Below are 12110 nucleotides of genomic sequence, written 5' to 3' on the forward strand. Positions count from 1 at the left end.
ACTCAGAAAGTCGATTTAGACCCAAGTGCTTATTTTAGTCCTGGACTCTGTAAGTCCAAAACTTATAGATCGCGATCTCGGAAACCGGTCCTAAGTACACTGGTATCAGGTTGCACTAACCAATGAAAGAAACCATGTAGAGAAATCGGACGTCGCAACTGTACGTGCATACGTACATTCAACTCGTAGGCAGTGTTACCTCTCACATGCATTTTAAATTATCCCTATCATTCGTGAATTTCCGTGCTCATTTGTATAAATTATTTTTAAAATTATAATAACATTACTAGCAGGAACCCGTGCTTCGCAAGGATCTATTTTCAAACTTGTTAATCTGAAAACTTGACGTAATGAAATTTTGAAGAATTTAAAATAGGCCTATAACCATCCTTGATTAATATTAAGAATCTAGCCTATATGCAGAATTTCAAGATAATTAGTCCAGTAGTTCAGACGTTATGATGCGTCAAACATAATTTTCCTATCCCGTACTTGTATTTTAAGCCAACTCTTTATTTTATTATAGATATGGATAACGACTGCAAGAGATAGAAGTGTGGAACAGAATAGTTGTGAAACTATAATAGCGCCAGAAGTGTCTCAAACACAACATGAACTTTTTGAAAGTGATTTTAAAAAAATAGTTAAAACAACAGAACTGAAAGTTGTCAACCTTATCATTCTACCTCCATTTAGAGAGGCTTTTGTTTGAGACGAATGAAATCTTTTATATACACAGTCGAACCTCTCTATAACGAGCCTCCACTTAACGAAATCCTCTACACAACGATTTTTTACCTCGTCCCATGACATTTTAGAGTTTTGGCTGCTTATTTACCTCTATTTAACGAATTTCGAACCTCTCAACAACAAAGTTTTTTCTTGACTTCAACAAGTGTTTATAGGAAGCAGAGAGTCATTTTCAAAGAAAAAGTTTAGTTTCAGAAAAAAGGTCAATAATAATGGAATAAAGGACTAAAAATAAATGGCAATTCAAGTACGAAGAAGATATGGTGTTAGACAGTCAATAGAGGTTTGAACCCGTGTCGGAAATTGAATGCAAGTTACTGGAAATAGACTTCCAAGAACTTGTCATTCGTAGACCAGGCAGATAAACGACTGGACTTTCTTATCCTTGCTTTTGCCACACATTTCAATTGATAGAACTCGCCATTCATAAAGGAACGGGAATGCTGGATTTTTCCATCCTCCCACCAATCGCTTTTGTTACACATTTCAATTTTGCTGGTCAAGTTACTGTACCCAGTTTCATTCAGTTCCTTAAAAATCGTGATCAGATTCTAAAACTAAGTGTTTGGTTTGATTTGCAACATTGTAAACTTGTACATCTGATGATACTGATAACCGGTGATAAAATGGGTGACTGTAATGCACAAGAAAAATCTTCCATTGTCAGGGAATTTAATCAATGAAAATGCTTTAGAATTTGCAGTATCATCGGGATACAGTAGCTTCAAGGCAAGTAAAGGCTGGTTAGAAAAAGTCAAAAAACGGCATGACATCGTCCAAAAAGTGATATCGGGTGAAAGTGCTAGTGTTGATATGACGCACCCTCTTGTGAATTATGGAAAGAAAATGTTCTTAGAAAAGTTCAGAAAAAGTTCTCAGAAAATATTATGAACCAAAAGACGATTTCAATGTTGATGAGAATGGTATATCCTTTGAATTGTTGCCCAATAAGACACTAACTACCGCCCAAATCATTTGATTACCGTCCTTGATATATTTTATAAGATCCATAAGATTGTGGCGATTTTCTTGACAGAGCAACCTCTCAATAACGAATACCTCTCTGCAGCGAATTTTTTCTCGGGATAATCAACTTCGTTATACAGAGGTTCAACTGTATATAAAAATAAATGTCTGTTTGTATGTTTGTTCCCTATGACTTAAAAAATACTTGACATAACAGCATGAAACTTTGGGAATATGTTGTGTGAATATTAGGGATGGTTTCTGACCAGAAATTTTAATAGGGTGGCTGATAATGATTATTTATTAATCCATTTTACAGACCTATGTTTTCGAAATTGTCGGCCTAGAGGCTACCGAAGAACGGAAAGATGATCATGTAGTGTCAAGTGTAGTTGATTGTACCAGCTGTAGATAATGGTTCCTTAGAAGACCTATACAAATAATGATCACTCCCCTATCATTGAGAAACCGGAAAATGTTGGAAAAAATCATTCACCTCATGGAAGAGAGTTGTTCATATTGCATTTATTATTACTGAAGAATGTCAGAATAATTTACAATTTTTTTGAATTTAGCTTAGCTTATATTCATCTTAAAATGGAAGATGGAAAGAATATGTAATTCCTGGTGATTCATTGTACATCACAATCATATTTCCTGGACCATCTATTGACAATCAACAACTATGAAAACATTGATTCATCTTTGAAACACTGATTTATCCTATCTATTTTTTTTTAACTCAACACTGTTAGATATTACTACCAATTGATTGAGAAGAATATGTTTTGGGAATAATGAATGCTGCATGACTAAGTACATAGTAAGTCCGTATTTAGATGTAAATGAAAATATTGATTGTCAGATAAATTTCATAATTCACCAAATAAAGTAAAGTGTGACATGAGATACATTGACTTTTTGGCGTTACGAAGTTTGCCAGGTAAGCTAGTTGTAAATAAAGCTTTATTATTAATAGTCAACGCTGAAAAAAGACAGGCTCAATCACCAGGAATACTATAAATTCTAAGCCATTAATTTTGAGTAGTTTAATCACTTACATAATGGACACTGGATACATTATGGACAATCAATACCTATGAAACTTATTAGCTACAAAATAAAAAACTCTGATTGAAGTGACCCCGACTACTACAATATGAATAACCATTTATATCAAATATAAGAAATTACTCACATCTCTCATCCACTTGTACTTTTTGTTCACAAAATATTAACACGAGGAGTAACATGAGTTATATTGAATGAACTCACGGCTAGTACCTACTCAAGTTTGTCTTTTTCTGGCCGTGCTACAAATAAATGTAGGTTTATGTTTGACATCTTGTTACTTTCCTTGCCCTACTACCATAGGTAAGGAAAGTATTGCTTTCCAAAAAAAATTAAGGTACCCCAATTTCAAGTTTTCTATACGTTTCAAGGTCCCCTGAGTCCAAAAACATGATTTCTGGGTATTGGTCTGTGTGTGTGTATGTGTGTGTGTGTGTGTGTGGTGTGTGTGTGTGTGTGTGTATGTGTGTGTGTGTATGTGTGTATGTCTGTGAACACGATAACTCCATTCCTAATTAACCGATTGACTTGAAATTTTAAACTTGAGGTCCTTATACCATGAGGACCCGACAATAAGAAATTCAATAAAATTCAATCCAAGATGGCGGAAAAAATGGCGGATAATTACTAAAAAACCATGTTTTTCACGTTTTTCTCGAAAATGGCTCTAACGATTTTCTTCAAATTTATACCATGGATAGCTATTTATAAGCCCTATCAACTGGCATAAGTCTCATTTCAGGAAAAATTTCAGGAGCTCCGTAATATTCTTGAGAAAAATGGCGGATAATGACTAAAATACCATGTTATCCACGGTTTTCTCGAAAACGGCTACAACGATTTACTTCAAATTTATACCATGTATAGCTCTATTCATAAGCCCTATCAACTGTCATAAGTCTCATTTCTGGGAAAATTCCAGGAGCTCCGTAATATTCTTGAGAAAAATGGCGGATAATGACTAAAAAGCCATGTTTTTCACGGCTTTCTCGAAAACGGCTCTAACGATTCTCTGCAAATTTTTGTGATCTTGTTGTCTATTAAGAAATTTGTCAATGTGATTTTTGTTTGCAATAAAGTTTGAATTTGAAAAAGAATTATCAACAAACTCCTAACCAAAGAAAATCTCTGTGCTCTGTTCTAATCGGAATGTATGAGACTCCATATACAGCTGATAGAAGGCGCAAACAGAACTGGCCAAGCATACAACAATAGATAGAACAAACACGTGGCAAGCTCGCGCTTTCAATTCATGGGAAATTAAATTCGATCAGCTGATTGATAAAATTATTTTAAGCTTTCCAATGAATACAACATATGTTAGAATATCATGTGTCAATTATCTCAGTTCCATATATAGCATTCACCTTACCATGTTCATAACCTTACTAAATAGGATCCTTTTTCATCCTTTGAAACCCTTAGAGGCAAAATATTTCAAAATCCGTTCTTAGTGCGCGTCTAGCATGTTTGAAGAATATTTGTGCAGAGTTTTAAGTCTGTAGGCCAATTAGTTTGAGCTGTAGTGTGATTTTACATGAACATTTTCAAAAAATGCCCTCTCCTGGACTCCTCTCTGCTCCTGGTCAGAATTTTTCTGCATAGATCTAATTTTTTTTGTAGCTGAACAAAATAGTTCCTCATGACTTTGCTGTGCAATGAGCGGTTAAAAAGTACAACATTTTTGGGGGGCCCCAGCTCCCTCAGGGCGGCAAATTTCTGAAAATCCTTTCTTAGTGGATGTTTTGAGGCTATAATAAACAATTGTGCAAAATTTCAAGTTTGTAGGCTCAGTAGTTTGGGCTGTGGTGTGATTTCAGTCTGTAGGGGCTTAGCCTTTCATAGATATAGAGAGAGAAGAAGAAGAGAAGATTTGATCATGAATTTTGAAATTGATTGTGTACGATCAAGTTTTGTACGAAATTGCATACGATGTAAACGCAGCCTTGTGCATTATTATTGATTCTGACAAGTGGATAACAAACAAGAGCAACACAATCGTCTCTCTTCGTTGATAGCAAGGTTGTCAATTTAATAATATTTTTGATTTTCACATTTTTATCCCTTAACAATAATCAATTATCAACTAATGAGAATGCTATTGGGATCCTCTGAGACTGCTATTCCTCTTAACTATGAACTCGTGAAATGAATATGAAACCAAGTAAGAAAGTTGGGATCAATGACTTACTCCCAATTACCTATCCAGCTATCTAAGATCTGCACTGATACAACTGTAGTTTACTCAACAAATTATCGATCTTGTTGATAGATATCTATTGAAAACACTGGAATTATCTTGATTTTTATGACAAACTCGGAGATGGCTGCTTTCACCATATGGATATAAACTTCGCAGAACTATTAAGTTAATACATTTTGTACTATATTGCACATACACAAGTACCGATAGTATAATACGTGTATCTCGAAGATTGATCCTAAAGTGGGACTATGAAAAAACGAGCATTATAAATTTTCATTGCTCAATCATGTCTGAGTAGGAAAGCTCCCCAAGCTGGTAATCTGTATGCTCACAAATTGCAATAACTTAATTCGACTAATTATATCCTGAAGCTAATGGATTGAGAAATTTTCGAGAAATTCTCTCAACGATAATGTTCAGTGAGATTAGCTGGAAGATTGTTTACATGTAAGTGTTATTTTCTGTCATGATAACATTGGTAATTGGCCTAACCATCTATGAAGTATCGGTACTATGTAATTCACATGGTACACGCTTTATTACTGTTTGTATTTGATTTTTTTCCTTTCCCTCCTTCTCCTTCTCCTTGTTTTTCCCTCTCTGTATTGATTATTATCAGAGTATCATTACTGTAATTATTTCAAGTGCTTCAAGATATTTCCATCAATGGAAAACATTGTATGGAAGACAAGTAATGATTGCTGGTATTGTATGTTACCATTACTTGAAACGACTCGAAATTGTCATAACCACTTGATTCGTTGAAATATTGAGAAATTAGTTCGGTTTGTGCCCTATTATCGATCTCTTGTGAACTTTTACTAGAGTTTCAACCCTGGTTTACAAGGAATTCATTAGAGTTCAGCAAAAGGAACTAGATCAACTATAATCAACTAGAAAGTTAATGGAGATTTTTTATCTTCATAAAGAGAAATTTCCATGGAATATATAAAAATCTATTTTTCTTTTTCCTTTCTACTGATTCACATAATTTCTATTCCAATAATAATGCCGCGGTACGAACGACGTCCAAACTTGGGTCGTAGAATTCGAAATGCTGTGAATTTAGAATATGCACGGGAAAATCAGCAGCAAGGAGATATAGCATTCAATTTCCCAGCAAGCTGCATCCAACTATATCTAAAAATACAAACTGCTCCACAACTAACTAAGCACATAGGAGGTCCATATTAAGATATACATTTAAATAATGATTGTTGGATAATTTTCATAAAAATATAGTGCATCAGATTAAGCTTAGGTTAAGTAAACCTGAGGAGGCGCTGTTTGGTGATACAAAGTGTTGATCTTATGGAGATTGCCTTATCACACCGTTCCACGCAATGCCCTTCCACGCAATGCTCGATCCAGTGTGTGCGAGTTCTTCCATTCAAACCAATAAGCAAGAAGCACCAGGATGCAAAATGCCGCATCGCGCCTCCTCAGGTGTGCATCCAGACGGCTTTAAGCCCCCTACACACCTCCAGACCAGACCTCAGTCCAAGACCGTTTGGCAAACGGCAAACCGCTTGGGACGGCTCTACACACTCCAAGACCAGACCTCATACCAGACAAGCATAAAGTAGAATACCTTATGAATATTACTATTTGAGTTCACTATTTAAATTGGCTAGAACATTTATTTGAAATCTATACTTATAACATTCTTATCTGACTTACTGACTTACTCACCCACTCACTGATCACGATTTCTGAAAAACTACATGATGGATGTAGAAAGGATGGATTACAAGAAAGCTTGAGGTATAGCTTCCTTATAGGTCCTAGGTGCCCACTAAGAAATCTTTTGGCGATATTTCAACTCTAAGGATGGTTTTTAAGGGTTTGAAGTTCGTCTTTTAGCATGTATATTCTTATTTTTCCATAATTCAAATGTCCATACTATATCTTAGTGGAACTATAATTTAGAGAGAGTAACTTTTCGTAACAGTTGTTACGGTTGAATTTGGCAACTAAATTGATTTACAGTCTGATTCTGTCAGGTTGGCCTAAGTTGAGGATGGATCCTAATCAAGATATGAGTTCTGTCACTTCATTAGGTAGAAGCTAAAGAACTTGAAATACATTTATTTAGCAAAATCTTGATTATGCACTGCTGCTTCAATCGGAGCCATTCTTGAGGGTATAGATAATTTTTATTAATTCTCAATGTTTCATGAAACAAATTTTTATGACGGGAGTTGCTTTTATCAATATTTATCCGAATCTATCAATACTACTTGTGTTTGTATATTCTACAGATCTCGGAAAATGCTTCAACAATTTGGATTATTCAGTATAATATATGGAGGATCTTTTTAAAACTTCAGAGTTGTCCGTTGCAGGATCTGTGTAAAGAATGAGGAAATTCGGTCAAACTTGGGAAAACAAAAGGGTTGTTTATTAAAACGAACAAATAGCTTTTGCTGCTTTCCCAAATAATGTCTTTATACTAACTATACTTTAAATAATATATTTTTTACTATCTTCTATTTCCATCTTTAACTTTTCTTCTATCTTTTATAGAAGAAAGGCGCTTTTCCCATGAATCAACTATCCCCAAAAATTGATTGTTTCACCAAAGAAAATAGAAGGTAGCTTTCGATAAAAATAATGGAGAATATGCATGACTTGTTGATTTTCACTTCAAACTCTCAGTATCACCCATCAACAGCATCAGTGATCCACATTCAATGCTGACACATTGATGTGAAATGTACTATAATTTATTCACATTAGATCAGATGAATTAACAATAATTACTACAATAATTTTCTCACAAATTTCAGTTTGAGGTCATTATATTAATGATCACACCTGTTTCAATTTCAATATTATCTATGACATTTTTGCTTTTTATCCCAGCTGTTATATTATGTGAATACTCTCATTATAGAAATGCGACTATTTCTCCAGCTTCTGCTGAATTGGTTCCCCTGTTGCTCTTTGTTTGTACGCAGCCATCGCCTTTAGACTTACACCCAGTTGCACATGAATCTGTTAACTCCTAATCCAGACTAATTACCACGAGAATCAATAAGAGGATCCTTCTTTCATCTAAAATAAAATTCCTGGGTTACTAAGTATTATAGAAATGTATTTGAATGTAGCCTGGAATAGGCCTATAGCTAGGTGTAGTTCGGCTCCTATAGTATTATGTACATTCTTCTTTCCATCTCCCATGTATATACTGTATGTTAAGCTTTACATGTAGGGAAAGCACCTTTCCGGATACAATGTTCTATGACAGTGACGAAACCGTATAATTGATTTATTAATCCAGTTCTATTCAGCAAGCACTTTTGATTGCGTGGTGAATCTGAGACCCAATTAAAACGATTTGATTGAATTTGAATTATAAATATCTCTCAAAAATAATCTACCTTTCAATTCCCGTAGCGAGGCACGGGTGCCTTGCCGGTAATGATAAAAAATTAATGAATAAAGTTATAAATTGTAAAGGCATAGGCTAATAATGATTACTTCTATAACTTATAGTGATTTAATGATTATTATAATATGCAATCGAAAAAATCCTCAATTTTGATTATTTTTGAGTACTCGCGAAGCATTTTATTAATTCGAGGGCGCTGAATCCGAATCTGAAATCACAATTTCTCTATCTTCATTTTTACGCAAATCAAGTTTCCGATGAGCCACTGGAGACCGTCTGCCGTCTGAAGACAGCGCTACACACTACAAGACAAGACCAAAATAGTGTTCCGGGAAGCACAGACAGTCTGTTGTCTGTGGTTCAAGTCAGCAGACCGGCAGACGGTCTGAAAATCATTATTCGGTCTGAAGACAGCGCTACACACTTCCAGACCAGAGCAAAGACTCAGACTGTTTGTGGTCTGGTCTGCAAGTGTGTAGGTTTGTAGGCGGCTTAAAGTTTGTTATGAGATGCATTAAACTATTTGGCGGTACGAAGTTCGCCGGGCCAGCTAGTCTTTAATAAATCAGAGTTTGTAACAATTTCAAGATGTTTGTATTGAATATGTAGAATTACAATATCACCTTCACTATAACACAGAAATAATTCCAATAAGTTCAATTGATGAATTGAAGTTTTATACGTTTTTCATAGTGTAAGATTCAAAGTAAAATTACAATTGATGGTTACTCTCTGAACCTAGTTTTAATAACAAACAACATGGAAAAAATCAGAAATTTTAATCATTTGTAATACTCTCCATATAATGTATTCAATTTATTTACTTTCCATACTATCCCAATTCTGCAATTTTCACAAATTCCAATCAAGTTGGATTCCTTAGCTAATGAGTATAAATTTGTGACTGTCAGTTAATTGCATTATTATAAGAGTAATTTTTTGGAACTTTCTTTCAATCTTGAATACAGTCAATTAATTTGGACAATGAAGTCGAGAAAGTTAATAATTCCAACACTTAAGCATGAAAACATATTTCTACAAGATGATGTTGACATTGGCTCAATATTTTGTTTGAGTAATGACACTAATAATGATTTACAATCTAGGTTGTTCTTAAAGCACCTATTTGAACCTAGAAACATGGAAACGATCTTGTACCATTGTCAAATCATGAAACAGATCTTGTACCATTGTCAAATCGTAAAACAGATCTTGTACCATTGTCAAATCATGAAACAGATCTTGTACCATTGTCAAATCATGAAACAGATCTTGTACCATTGTCAAATCATAAAACAGATCTTGTACCATTGTCAAATCATGAAACAGATCTTGTACCATTGTCAAATTGTAAAACAGATCTTGTACCATTGTCAAATCATGAAACAGATCTTGTACCATTGTCAAATCATGAAACAGATCTTGTACCATTGTCAAATCATGAAACAGATCTTGTACCATTGTCAAATCATGAAACAGATCTTGTACCATTGTCAAATCATGAAACAGATCTTGTACCATTGTCAAATCATGAAACAGATCTTGTACCATTGTCAAATCATGAAACAGATCTTGTACCATTGTCAAATCATGAAACAGATCTTGTACCATTGTCAAATCATGAAACAGTCCTCTCTGACAGTGTTATTCTTTCAACAGTGGACCCGAGACCACATAACTCATCCAATCTTAGATTAGATGCCATGTCTGGTGCATCTACTTGCTCAACCAAATATAAAAACTTAGAATCATACTATCTTATTAGTTATGACTATCAAAAAGTTATAAAAACCTAATTCTTACAGCCCATTACTCCTACCTATTATTTTATCGTTTACGACTACCAGAACATTATAAAAACATAATTCGAGCATCATTCCATAATTTATAGTTATCGAAACGTTATAAAAACCGTAATACGACTGGCGATACGAACGTGACAACTCAATAAAATCTGGTTATAATGACCATAAAAATGATTTTCGCACCATGATTTCAATACAGGCACAACTCATTCCACAAGCCACAACTCATTAAAAGGTGTTAGATTTATTATTGTTGGTGGATGCCATCTGGTGGGGAAAAGGTCCATTTTGGGAGGAACAGAGTGTACCACGGGCAGGTATTATTTATGACTTTTTGAAAGTGCTCTGTAACATGCATGGCAATAGCCAGGATTCTGTGTTATAATCTTCCCTGCTTGTAGGTACCAGTACTTCTTAATCCTTCCACTTTGGTTTGTGGTCCTTGCGTTTCGACGTCTTCGTCTTCTTTCTCTCCTTTTTTCTTCTTCTTTTTTGAACAATCCAAGGGTCTTCATTCTCCTCTTCGAAAATTTGCGGTCCTTATTTCACATTAATTTTATCTCGTCTGTACCCATATTTATCAGTTTCTCATGTTGCTCTTCCCATTTAGTGTCTCATTCTTCCCTTATTCTATATTCGAGTTTACATTTTTAGTTGTATTACTCTCTTTTTCTATCTCTCTCACTATTTCTATAAGTTTTTCCATTTCGTGGCTTCGTGCACCTCCAAAACGTGTTCCTATTCATTCTTCTAATCAGTTTTCACTAGAACTTACAATGCGTTTCTATTATTAAGCCATATCTTCTTTCGGCTTCATCAAACCATATTCCTCAAACCGTCTATTCAACTTTCCATTCGTTACTCTCCATCTATTTCCCTTCTTTTTCTGTTATTTCTCCTTTAATCTACTTATTATCGTTTCAAACCTGCTTATGAAAATCTATTCCTTATTCCTTCATTGTTGCATGTTTTTCTGTTCCCTTCAAATAATATATTATTTTTCCCGCTATTCTCTTTCCATCAATTATCTACTTCTGCATATCGTAATCTACATTATCCTTCATTCTACTTTCTTTTTATTCGCTTTACAAGTCCATCCTTCCAACTCTCTTCCTCAATAAGTCACTCGACAATATTCCAACACTCTTCTCAATACCACTTCTTCACTCTTGCCTCAAATCTGTTCTTGCTCTTCTTTATTATCTCTCTCACTCACACACTCCCTCTCTCTTACTCTGTATTGCGCCTTCTCATTTGCACTGTCAGGTGTCGGTTTTAAACAATAATTCCCCTCACTAATTGGATCTTCAGCTATATTACTTTTTTTAATGTTTTCAAAAGCAATTTTCCCTCTTCTCTGCCACCTCCTACTCTTCCTCTTCCTAATCTCAATTCTCCTCCTCCTCCACCACCTTCTTCTTCTCCAGCATGCCCTTCTCCCTCCGTCATTCCTTTTCTTCTTCTTCTCGTTCTTCCTTCCTCGTCTATCTTCTTTTTCTATCGTCTCACGGCCATTGGTCATTTTAATACCAGCAAGCGCGCAGCATTCTTCGCATTTGAGCCGGCCGTTTCTTTGACTATATTTCATATTTTATTGCCTAGTCTAGGATTTATGATTTTTTCTCGCCAGTTCCCTTCTGCTTTGTTTTCTTTCCATCGTTTTTCACACGTAGAGTTTCCAAAGTACTGTACTTTGGCCGGTGTAGGCTATCTGCTGTTGTTTTGTCATTGTTCATCTCCATAATTTCTGTTTATATTTTTCTGTGGATTCTGCGAATTCTTATTTATTAAAGATTTTTCAATAATAAATTGTCAGCAAATATTCATCACCAAAATTTCTTAGTATAGTTTTTTATTGAATATGGTAACATTTCTTGAGTCTTCATTATGGCTATAGATTATCATTTACTAATTGATA

This window comes from Nilaparvata lugens, chromosome 8 (genome assembly GCF_014356525.2).
Source record: "Nilaparvata lugens isolate BPH chromosome 8, ASM1435652v1, whole genome shotgun sequence".
NCBI lineage: Eukaryota > Metazoa > Arthropoda > Insecta > Hemiptera > Delphacidae > Nilaparvata > Nilaparvata lugens.